This window comes from Podarcis bocagei (genome assembly GCF_964188305.1).
Source record: "Podarcis bocagei genome assembly, chromosome: W".
Taxonomy (NCBI): domain Eukaryota; kingdom Metazoa; phylum Chordata; class Lepidosauria; order Squamata; family Lacertidae; genus Podarcis; species Podarcis bocagei.
Window position 1 is genome coordinate 70,304,602 of NC_138131.1, and position 10,978 is coordinate 70,315,579.

The 10,978-nt window shown below is 45.1% G+C and overlaps 1 pseudogene across 1 annotated transcript; it reads right to left on the bottom strand.

The window, feature by feature from the left end:
* Window positions 1-3,666: 3,666 nt before the first annotated feature.
* Window positions 3,667-9,510, bottom strand: LOC308578212 (UDP-N-acetylglucosamine--peptide N-acetylglucosaminyltransferase 110 kDa subunit pseudogene; annotated as a pseudogene). The gene is made up of 4 exons (XR_014013533.1): window positions 9,455-9,510; window positions 6,900-7,001; window positions 5,890-6,069; window positions 3,667-3,792 (listed from the first exon to the last, which is right to left on the bottom strand). The product of XR_014013533.1 is annotated as a UDP-N-acetylglucosamine--peptide N-acetylglucosaminyltransferase 110 kDa subunit pseudogene (transcript).
* Between the last annotated feature and the right edge of the window lie 1,468 nt (window positions 9,511-10,978).

The following is a 10,978-nucleotide window of genomic DNA, read 5'->3' on the forward strand; positions in this document are numbered from 1 at the left end:
TGGGAAACGCTCATGTCCCATGTAGCACCAAATCAGTAGTGCATGTGCTTTATAAAAAGCCTTGAGGAGATGATTGTGTTGTTGTTTAGTCGTGTCCAACTCTTCGTGACCCCCTGGACCAGAGCATGCCAGGCACTTCTGTCTTCCACTGCCTCCCGCAGTTTGGTCCAACTCATGCTGGTAGCTTCGAGAACACTGTCCCACCATCTCGTCCTCCGTTGTCCCCTTCTCCTTGTGCCCTCCATCTTTCCCAACACCAGGGTCTTTTCAAGGAAATCCAGGAAATGCTGGGTGAGATCCCATGGACAGTAATACTAAAAGGAAAGGGAGTTCATGATGGCTGGGAGTTTGTTAAGAGGGAGATACTAAAAGCACAACGTCAGGCAATACCAATGAGACTGAAACATGGAAGTTGCCTAAAGAAGCCAGGGTGGCTATCTAAAGAACTTTTAACTGAGTTAAGATTAAAAAAGGATGTGTACAAAAACTGGAAAAGGGGGGAAACCACCAAAGAGGAATTCAAACAAATAGCCAGCACATGTAGACACAAAGTCAGAAAAGCTAAAGCACAGAATGAACTCAGGCTGGCTAGAGAGGTTAAAAGCAACAAAAAAGGCTTTTATGGGTATGTTCGTAGCAAAAGGAAGAACAAAGAAACAGTGGGGTCACTCAGAGGAGAAGATGGTGAAATGCAAACAGGGGACACAGAAAGGGCTGAACTCCTCAATGCCTTCTTTGCCTCAGTCTTCTCCGATAAAGAAAACAATGCCCGACCTGAAGAATTTGGAGCAAATGATTCAGCAAAGGAAACACAGCCCAGAATAACTAAGGAGATAGTACAAGAATACTTGGCTAGTTTAGATGTATTCAAGTCTCCAGGGCCAGATGAACTGCATCCAAGAGTATTAAAAGAACTGGCAGATGTGATCTCAGAACCACTGGCAGTCATCTTTGAGAATTCCTGGAGAACAGGCAAAGTCCCGGCAGACTGGAGGAGGGCAAATGTTGTCCCCATTTTCAAAAAGGGGAAAAGAGAGGACCCAAATAATTATCGCCCAGTCAGTCTGACATCAATACCAGGGAAGATTCTGGAGCAGATCATTAAGCAAACAGTCTGTGAGCACCTAGAAAGGAATGCTGTGATACCAATAGTCAGCATGGATTTCTGAAAAATAAGTCATGTCAGACTAACCTGATCTCCTTTTTTGACAGAATTACAAGCCTGGTAGATGAAGGGAACGCAGTGGATGTAGCCTACCTTGATTTCAGCAAGGCATTTGACAAGGTGCCCCATGATATTCTTGTAAAGAAGCTGGTAAAATGCGGTCTTGACTATGCTACCACTCAGTGGATTTGTAACTGGCTGACTGACCGAACCCAAAGGGTTCTCATCAATGGTTCCTCTTCATCCTCGAGAAGAGCGACTAGTGGGGTGCCACAGGGTTCTGTCTTGGGCCCGGTCTTATTCAACATCTTTATCAACGACTTGGATGATGGATTCAAGGGCATCCTGATCAAATTTGCAGATGACACCAAACTGGGAGGGGTGGCTAACACCCCAGAGGACAGGATCACACTTCAAAATGACCTTGACAGATTAGAGAACTGGGCAAAAACAAACAAGATGAATTTTAACAGGGAGAAATGTAAAGTATTACACTTGGGCAAAAAAAATGAGAGGCACAAAAACAAGATGGGGGACACCTGGCTTGAGAGCAGTACATGTGAAAAGGATCTAGGAGTCTTGGTTGACCATAAACTTGACATGAGCCAACAGTGTGACGCAGCAGCTAAAAAAGCCAATGCAATTCTGGGCTGCATCAATAGGAGTATAGCATCTAGATCAAGGGAAGTAATAGTGCCACTGTATTCTGCTCTGGTCAGACCTCACCTAGAGTATTGTGTCCAGTTCTGGGCACCACAATTCAAGAAGGACACTGACAAACTGGAACGTGTCCAGAGGAGGGCAACCAAAATGGTCAAAGGCCTGGAAACGATGCCTTATGAGGAACGGCTAAGGGAGCTGGGCATGTTTAGCCTGGAGAAGAGGAGGTTAAGGGGTGATATGATAGCCATGTTCAAATATATAAAAGGATGTCACATAGAGGAGGGAGAAAGGTTGTTTTCTGCTGCTCCAGAGAAGCGGACACGGAGCAATGGATCCAAACTACAAGAAAGAAGATTCCACCTAAACATTAGGAAGAACTTCCTGACAGTAAGAGCTGTTTGACAGTGGAATTTGCTGCCAAGGAGTGTGGTGGAGTCTCCTTCTTTGGAGGTCTTTAAGCAGAGGCTTGACAACCATATGTCAGGAGTGCTCTGATGGTGTTTCCTGCTTGGCAGGGGGTTGGACTCGATGGCCCTTGTGGTCTATTCCAACTCTATGATTCTATGATTCTCTTCTCATGAGGTGGCCAAAGTCTTGGAGCCTCAGCTTCAGGATGTGTCCTTCCAGTGAGCACTCTGGGCTGATTTCCTTCAGAATGGATAGGTTTGATCTTCTTGCAGTCCATGGGACTCTCAAGAGTCTCCTCCAGCATCATAATTCAAAAGCATCAATTCTTCGGCGATCAGCCTTCTTTATGGTCCAGCTCTCACTTCCATACATCACTACTGGGAAAACATAGCTTTTACTATACTGACCTTGTTGGCAAGGTGGTGTCTCTGCTTTTTAAGATGCTGTCTAGGTTTGTCGTGAGATGATTACCCCTCCTTTATTGCCTGTTCCGGGTTGCCCAACCACTACCCCAGAGTCCTCTCTTGGCAGATCAAGAGGAGCAGGTTACGGCAAAGGCGGCCGGGTTTTGAGCTGGGGCAGTCAGAATAAGGTCCACTCTCGATTCAAAACCCTCAAATGTATTTGATATCATTGATTTTTCATTTCTATTCCTTGCAGATCATCTCGTTGTTTTATTGCTACAACCAAGGGCTGATGCAAATTAAGAGGATAATGATAATGATGATAATAATAATAATAATAATAATAATAATAATAATAATAATAATAATAATAATAATAATAATAACTTTTATTTGTATCCTGCCCTCCCCGTCCGAAACCGGGCTCAGGGAGGCTAACACCAAATATGTAACACTGGTATAAAATCAAGCAATAACGAAATTACCTCCTGAAAACAAGCCAGGATCAAATTCAAATCCAATTAGATGGCTTTCCGCAGGATTAGGGTTGGGAACAGTAAACGCTCATCAGGCCCAACTCTTATATGGGCCTGTGAGAACACTGGGAGGCCTCTTTCATACTAGTCCTTACACAAAAAGAGAAGGGGAGTCAGGTTGAACCAAAGGCCCGGCGGAACAACTCCATCTTACAGGCCCTGCAGAAAGATGTCAGATCCCACAGGGTCCTGATCTCTTGTGGCAGAGAGTTCCACCAGGCCGGGGCCAAGGCTGAAAAGGCCCTGGCCCTGGTCGAGGCCAGCCTAATCTCCCTGAAGCCCAGGACCTCTAACATTTTTTTATTTGCAGACTGTTAGATCCTCCGTGGAGAGGCGGTCCTAGGCTGTATTCATTCGTTTGGCCCAACGTGGGGCTCGTACCCATGACCCCAAGATTCAGAGTCTCAGCGCTCTGCCGCCTGAGCTACTCACACAGCTGCCCTCTTGTGCACCTCACCTCAAATTTGTCCGAATTGTGCATGCCTGGGATTCACTGCATGAGATGGGAGGTGGGGTGGTTCCCAAAGTCAGAGCTCAGGTAGTCAACGCGGAGCCGGCCCTCACTGCCTTTCAGGTCCTTGGGGTGCTCGTAAGGCGGCTTGTGGAGCACGTTGATCTAGCAAGGGGATTCAAGAAAGCCGGGTTACGGAAATGACATGGGGGTGGGGGACATGAGGCCACATCTTTGAAGTTGTTCCAATGTTACAAATATACATACCTTTGACTTGACAGCCCAAGAAAGACACGCAGAAAATCTATGCTTTAACCGACTCTCCTCATTCCGCCATTTGAACGAATTTGGGCTCCACCTCCCTCCATGAGCCAAGAAGCAGGAAGTCATGTAGGCAGCAGGAACAGGGCATCCCGCCAGAATTCCCCAAGCCTGAGAGCACATACACGGCACCCCACCGAGGGAGGGACCAAGGGGGCAACCATAGACATCTGCCAAGGCAGTTTAGCAAGGCAGGTGTTCTGAATGCCCATCTCCAGACAAGTCCAGTGGGAAAGGACGTGTCAAGAGTTTTATTGTTCTTTCAGTGATGGAGATTTAAGGGGTCTGATAAAGGGACCTCATAGTGAATGCATAACCCTTGTATACCCCTCCTCATTTGTGATGTGCTAGTGATGTAGTGATGATGTATCAACGATGCTGCTTGAAGTGTATTCTGGGGGGAAGAAGGAAGTTTTAAAAGTTGACATTGCCCCATGCTCGGGGTTCTTACTCCTGGGCAGACCTGTGGTGCAACAGTAAGAATCATGGTCTACTGACCACTGTTTTGCTCCAAATTACCGGGCTGGGACTTCCTCCTTTTACTGACAGCATGGACCCATGGGGGACAAGTGCCCCGGTGAGCTAGGCTGTCAAGGAGTCACACACCCTGGAATTTTTTCGCTTAACAGCCATTGGCGCCAATACAGAGCAGGCTTCCTAAACCTTGGCCCTCCAGCTGTTTTCAAACTACAGTGCCCATCATCCCTGACCACTAGACCTGCTAGCTAGGGACCATGGAGCTGTAGGCCAAAAGCATCAGGAGGGCCAAGGTTGAGGAAGCCTGATAGAGAGCTCTACCTCTCTTTCAAATCAGAGCCGGCAAAGGCGGTGGAGTTCCTGCGCGGGTGCCTCGAGGCGGTTGGAGGATGGATGGCAGCTAACTGGTTGAGGTTGAATCCTGACAAGACTGAAGTTCTGTGGTGTGTGGGCGGGTGGGGGGGACTCCCTGGTCCTGAACGGGGCAACTGTGCCCCTGAAGGACCAGCTGCACAGTCTGGGGGTCATTTTGGACCCATGGAGGCACAGGTCTGTTCTGTGTCCAGGGCAGCTCTATCTGGGATGCAGGATAAGACCCTCCCTGCCCACGGACTCTCTTGCCAGAGTGGCGCATGCTCTTGTTATCTCCAGCTTGGACGACTGCAATGCGCTCTATGTGGGGCTACCTTACTGCAATTAATCCAGAATGTGGTAGCCAGACTGGGGGCCGTGAACAGCCGCAGAGACCACATAACACCAGTCTTGAAAGACCTGCATTGACTCCCAGTACGTTTCCGGGCACAATTCAAAGTGTTGGTGCTGACCTTGAAAGCCCTAAACAGCCCAGCAGATGAAACTTTCCTCTGGTTGTCAATATTAAGAGGATGCCAGCAAGATCAAGCCTTTCTGTAAAATAAAGGATTTAAATCCAGTCTGACTGAGACCACATACCACCGGTCCCAAGAGATCTGCTTTGGCTCCCAGTACGTTTCCAAGCACAATTCATAGTGTCGGTGCTGACCTTGAAAGCCCTCAATGGCCTCGGCCCAGTAGACCTGAAGGAGCATCTCCACCCCGGACACCGGGGTCCCTCTCCCGAGGGCCTTCTGGCGCTTCCCTCCCTGCAAGAAGCCAAGTTACAGGGAAGCAGGCAGAGGGCCTTCTCGTGGTGACGGCCGCCCTGTGGAACGCCCTTCCATCAGATGTCAAAGAAATAAGCAATTATCTCACTTTTAAAAGACATCTGAAGGCAGCCCTGTTTAGGGAAGTTTTTAAATATTTAATGCTGCCTTGTGTTTTTAATATTTGGTTGGCAGCCACCCAGAGTGGCTGAGGATACCCAGACAGATGGGCAGGGTAGAAATAATAAATTATTATATATTATTATATATCCAAAGCCAACATGAAAGCATTCAAACTCTGACGGAACGGAGCGGCGCACACCTCTTCACAGCATAGACCCACCTTGTCCAGGCAAAGGTTCCCATGTCTCTCGGCAATAGCCTTTCGGAAGCCGTGAGACAGCGGATACAGCATGCTGTGATGCGGGTGCACCGAAGGGAGCCGGTTCTTCTCCAGCTGGTCAGCCACAATACTGACAAGCTTCTTCATTCTCTCGCCGTAATCGGTCCAATCACAGACGATCTGAAAGGGGGCAAAGAAAACCAGGGTTCTAGATTCAGGTCTGATGAAGTCAATATATATATAAAAATTGTCCAGTAGTGCCTTAGAGACCAACAAAGTTTGTTCTTGGTATAAGCCAGGCACCCCAAGCCTTCGGCCCTCCAGATGTTTTAGACTACAATTCCCATCATCCCCGACCACTGGTCCTGTTAGCTAGGGATCATGGGAGTTGTAGGCCAAAACATCGGGGGGGGGGCGCAGGTTGGGGATGCCTGATATAAGCTTTTGTGTGCATGCACACTTCTTCAGATACACTGAAGCGGAAGTCCCCAGACCCTGATATACAGAGGGAGAAGTCCCCAGACCCTGCTATATAAGAGTAAGGAGAAGCCCCCAGACCCTGATATATAGTGGGAGGGTGAGTTGGGGTTTTTCTCCGAAGGGTAGTAGGAGTCAATGGGTATGGTCCACCTGCTGGCAACTGTGAATGACTGAAAAAACAAGGGATGGTACGCAGATGACCTGAAATAGTTTTAGGATATGTAATGAGACACATTCGTCCACAGGTTGACCATACCGATTGAGTCCTACTACCGTTCAGAGAAATACCCCGCCCCACCCTCCCTCTAAATATCAGGGTGTGGGGACTTCCGCTTCAGTGTATCTGAATAAGTCTGCCTGCACATGAAAGCTTAGACACAGAACAAACTGAGTTGGTCTCTAAAGTGTCATTGGACAATTCCTGAATTAGGTGACGCTTTTACCATTACCGTGGTACCTTGGGACTCAAACGCCTCGGTTCCCAAATGCCGGAAACCCTGGGAGTGTTGGCCCTTAAAACTCTGCCTCACCTGCAAACAGTGCGCCAGGTTGCAGTAAGCGTCAGGAAAATCCGGCTTCAGTTTCAAGACGGTGCGATACGAAGCAATTGCCTCTGGGATGTTTCCGGAATCCTAGAAAGGGAGGGATATTTCAGCAATTGCCACTAGCTTTTTTCTCAACCATCAAAACCAAAGATGAAGAACAGACAGAAGGCACGATGATCCACACCTGGTAGACTTATAAAGTAACATTCAACAATCATTGGAATAGAACAGGGGTCGGCAAACTTTTTCAGCAGGGGGCCGTCCACTGTCCCTTAGACCTTGTGGGGGCCAGACTAGATTTTGGGGAGGGGGAAAAAGGAACGCATTCCTATGTCCCACAAATAACCCAGAGGTGCATTTTAAATAAAAGGACACATTATACTCGTGTCAAAACATGCCGACTCCCGGCTAGATTGAGAAGGCCATGGGGCCGTAGTTTGCCTCCCCATGCTATAGAATAATATTGAGTATCAGCATGTAAAAATTCAATAGAAACCTACTCTTAACAATTACAATAAATTGTAATTAATCGTACAATAAATGAATATTACAATGAATGATTATTGTAATTGATCATAGAATAAATGTTACAATAAATGGTTATAAAACAATGGCAAGTCACAGTGTCTACAATAGCCGCAGCGAGAATCTTAACAGACAAAGGATGGAAAGGAGAATCCCATCCCTACTAAGTTGGCGTAGCTAGCAAAAAGGCTAAAATACGCAGAATTAGCAAGATTATAATACAGGCAGAATTACGAGAGGTTTTGGAAGAAACATTTCATAGAGAACAGGACACTTGCAGAGTACAGTGGTACCTCTGGATGTGAATGGGATCCGTTCCGGAGCCCCGTTCGCATCCTGAAGCGAATGCAACCCGCATCTGCACGTCGCAATTCGCGGCTTCTGCGCATGACATCATTTTGAGGGTCTGTGCATGCGGCGAAACCCGCAAGTAACGTGCTCCGTTACTTCTGGGTCACTGCGGAGCGCAACCCAAAAATATTCATCCTGAAGCATATTTAACCCGAGATAGGACTGTATTGTCTAAATTTACAGGGGTGCCCAAATTTTCCCAAAGAGGGCCAGATTTGACATGAGGGCGGGGCAAATTTGTTGAGCTGTTTTAGGATTTAACCCCAAGGTTGTTGAGCTCTTTTTAGGATTGAAGTTGTTGAGCATTGGGGGGGGGGGGGTTGCCCCAGTAAGTAAACCAGGTTACGCTCCCCGGCCACACGCTGGACATGTGTGGTCTAAAAAAAAATGTTGGGAAAATTTAAATTCTTTGGCAGGTGTGGATTGACAAAGGACAGCAGGAAATATGACAAAACCAATGCATTTTGAGATCTAGGAGAGACGAGCAAAAGGGCGCCATCGGAAATGTGACGTAGGGGTGATTGGAAGTCACAATGAGATTTTTGGGTGTGGAACTCCACCATACTTTCCGTCTATATAAGCCACCCTCTATTTGGGGGGGCTCAAATTTAAGAAAATGAGCCATTCACCCACCCAATCACCCGTATAAGACCTCCCCCCCCATTTTTATTTCAAAGTAAAAATAGCAATTTTTTCATTTTCCTTTTAAAAAATTTATTTACAAACAAACACATAGACACAAAACAAAATTCGTATTACCCTACCACCCAAAATTTCAGACATTAAAACCACCCTTGTGGCTTCCCTCCACCGCCCCTCACCCTCCTATATAATATTTCACATTGCCATTTTTATTTCCCCCCTATTTATTTATTTATTTTTGATTTCATTTTACATGCTAGTTGCCGTACACTTTCAACACTATACATTACATATATGGATTCCCCACATCTAACCCTATACACAACTCAGCATTTACCCAAATACCCACGTGACTTCCTTCACTCACATTCACATTGCAATTTTTATCTAAATTTATATTTCTTAACTCTTTTAACTTACTATTTATTATTATTATAAACCAGATTTACAAACATTAAACCAAACATATCAACATGTTAGTTTTTGAGCAGTACTTGAACACATAATCTTCAAACCATTTCCATTATATTTTTATTTTCCAGTTTGATTGGTACCTTATTACTGCACTTGACCTTGCCAGTTCTATAAATTCAATTAGTTTCTTTATCCAGTCATCCTTTGTGGGTATATATTTCCTGTTCCAGTTTTGTGCAAGGAGTAGCCTTGCTGCAGCTGTCGCGTATAAGAATAATATCTTCCCATCTTGTGGTATTTCTTTACCTCTTATACTCAGTAAATATGCCTCTGGTTTTCCCCTCTAAATTAATTCTGATCATCTTTTTTATTTCCTCATGAATTTTTTAACGTTTCTGTAGCCCCACCATAAACGTATCGGCATGCCCTCTGCCTCCTCACACTTCCAGCATAAATTCCAATTCTCCCCTTTTTCTTTTTGTGCCCCATCTCGGTTTGGGACGGCTTTTGCCAGTTGTTTTCCTTTTGTAAAAACTAAGATTCCCCTGCTGCCCCCCCCCCCAGTTTTTTTTTTTTTTTAATAGATTTAGCAGAGACACAAAGCTTACCTTATGGATGGAAGTGAGGTTGCTGTGGGCATCGGCAAACGCAGGATTTATCTGGATTGCTCTTGTGTAGCATTGTAGCACCCTGCTTGTGGTTAACGCTTAGCTGGAATGAAATATTCAACGCAGCAATAGAGAAATTAAAATAATTATTTATTTGTCAGACAAATAAATGAGAGGCACAGTGGTATATGGTTACCAAGCTCTGGCCTGGCTCCTGCCATTATGGCCAGCCCTTATATTCCCTTAATCCAGCCCCCTTTGCTCCTCCTTTGGCTGCCTCTGTCCAATCAGCCTGGTTGGATTTCCTATTGGCTGATTGCTATAACCAATCCTAAAAGATACACCCACATCCTCCTGTCCTTATATGGAACACAAACAGCTATATATTGTTACATCTATAAATGACAAATAAGTAGTAATATATCTTACATGTGTCTCAACAAGGAATCTTAATTACCAGCTCACCTCTTGCCCTCCCTGCCCTATTGCCTTCTAAAACAAATGGTTAATCTTAAATTTTTATCTTAAACATATGTCAAGGATCTTGAGTTTCACATCAACATTGAAAGATATCCTTCATTTGAAGGTTTCCAAACAAATGTCTGACAGCCATATATCAGGACTGCCCAGGACTGGCGTCTTCTTGTCTGGCTGGAGGGCTAGGTTGCTGGCTAACTTAATTTCAAGATAAAATACAACTCTTTACAACTATATGAAATCTAGCATTTCTTAAATCCTTTGCATAATTACATTTAAGCCAATACATTTAATACACAACACAAGTAGCCTCTTAAAAAGAATAAGGTCTTTGTAAAAAGGGAACTCAGTTTAAAACAGTTTCAGAAGAAACCTCTTCAGTTTACATCCCCCCCTTCTCCAGCCAGCTGCTTTTCCCATTAGCTCTTCCTCAAACTCTCTCAGTTTAAGAAAGAAACAGTTTTAAAAAGACTTCCCAAAAAAAGCCTCTCTTTCTCTGTCAGCTAGATGCTTCTCCCCATTTGCCTCTGGCCTTAGAAAATACAGCTCAAGGTTTAAGAGAGGCCCATGGTATCATTTTACTATTTGCCCATTCCTAATTATATTTATCTCTGCCTTTGTTATCTTCTGTAACATGTAGGGTCAGTGTCATTACTCAGTCTGTAATTTCAGCTTTTACGACTTTGAGAATTGTTTTCTGCTATCAATCAAAGGGGGGGCCCCTTGTCTTAGGAGAATGGCCAAGGTTTTCTCTGCCTGGCATGAAACATTTGAAAATCTTTTAGGCTCTCTCTAATATACAAGTCCTGATCAAACATTAATAAAATGCAGGCTTATGCCTGATGCCTCATTCCCCCCTTTCAAGCTCAAGGACCTTCATTCCAAGTGTCCTTGATAGCTTGACCTTCATCATATTCCTGAGGTAAAGCTCTGTATAGGGCCATGATATGAGGTAGAGTTTCATTCGAAACCATCTTGCTAATTGTACTTCTAAAACATGAAATGATACATGGCATCATACATAAAACCATTACCACTACTGTCAAG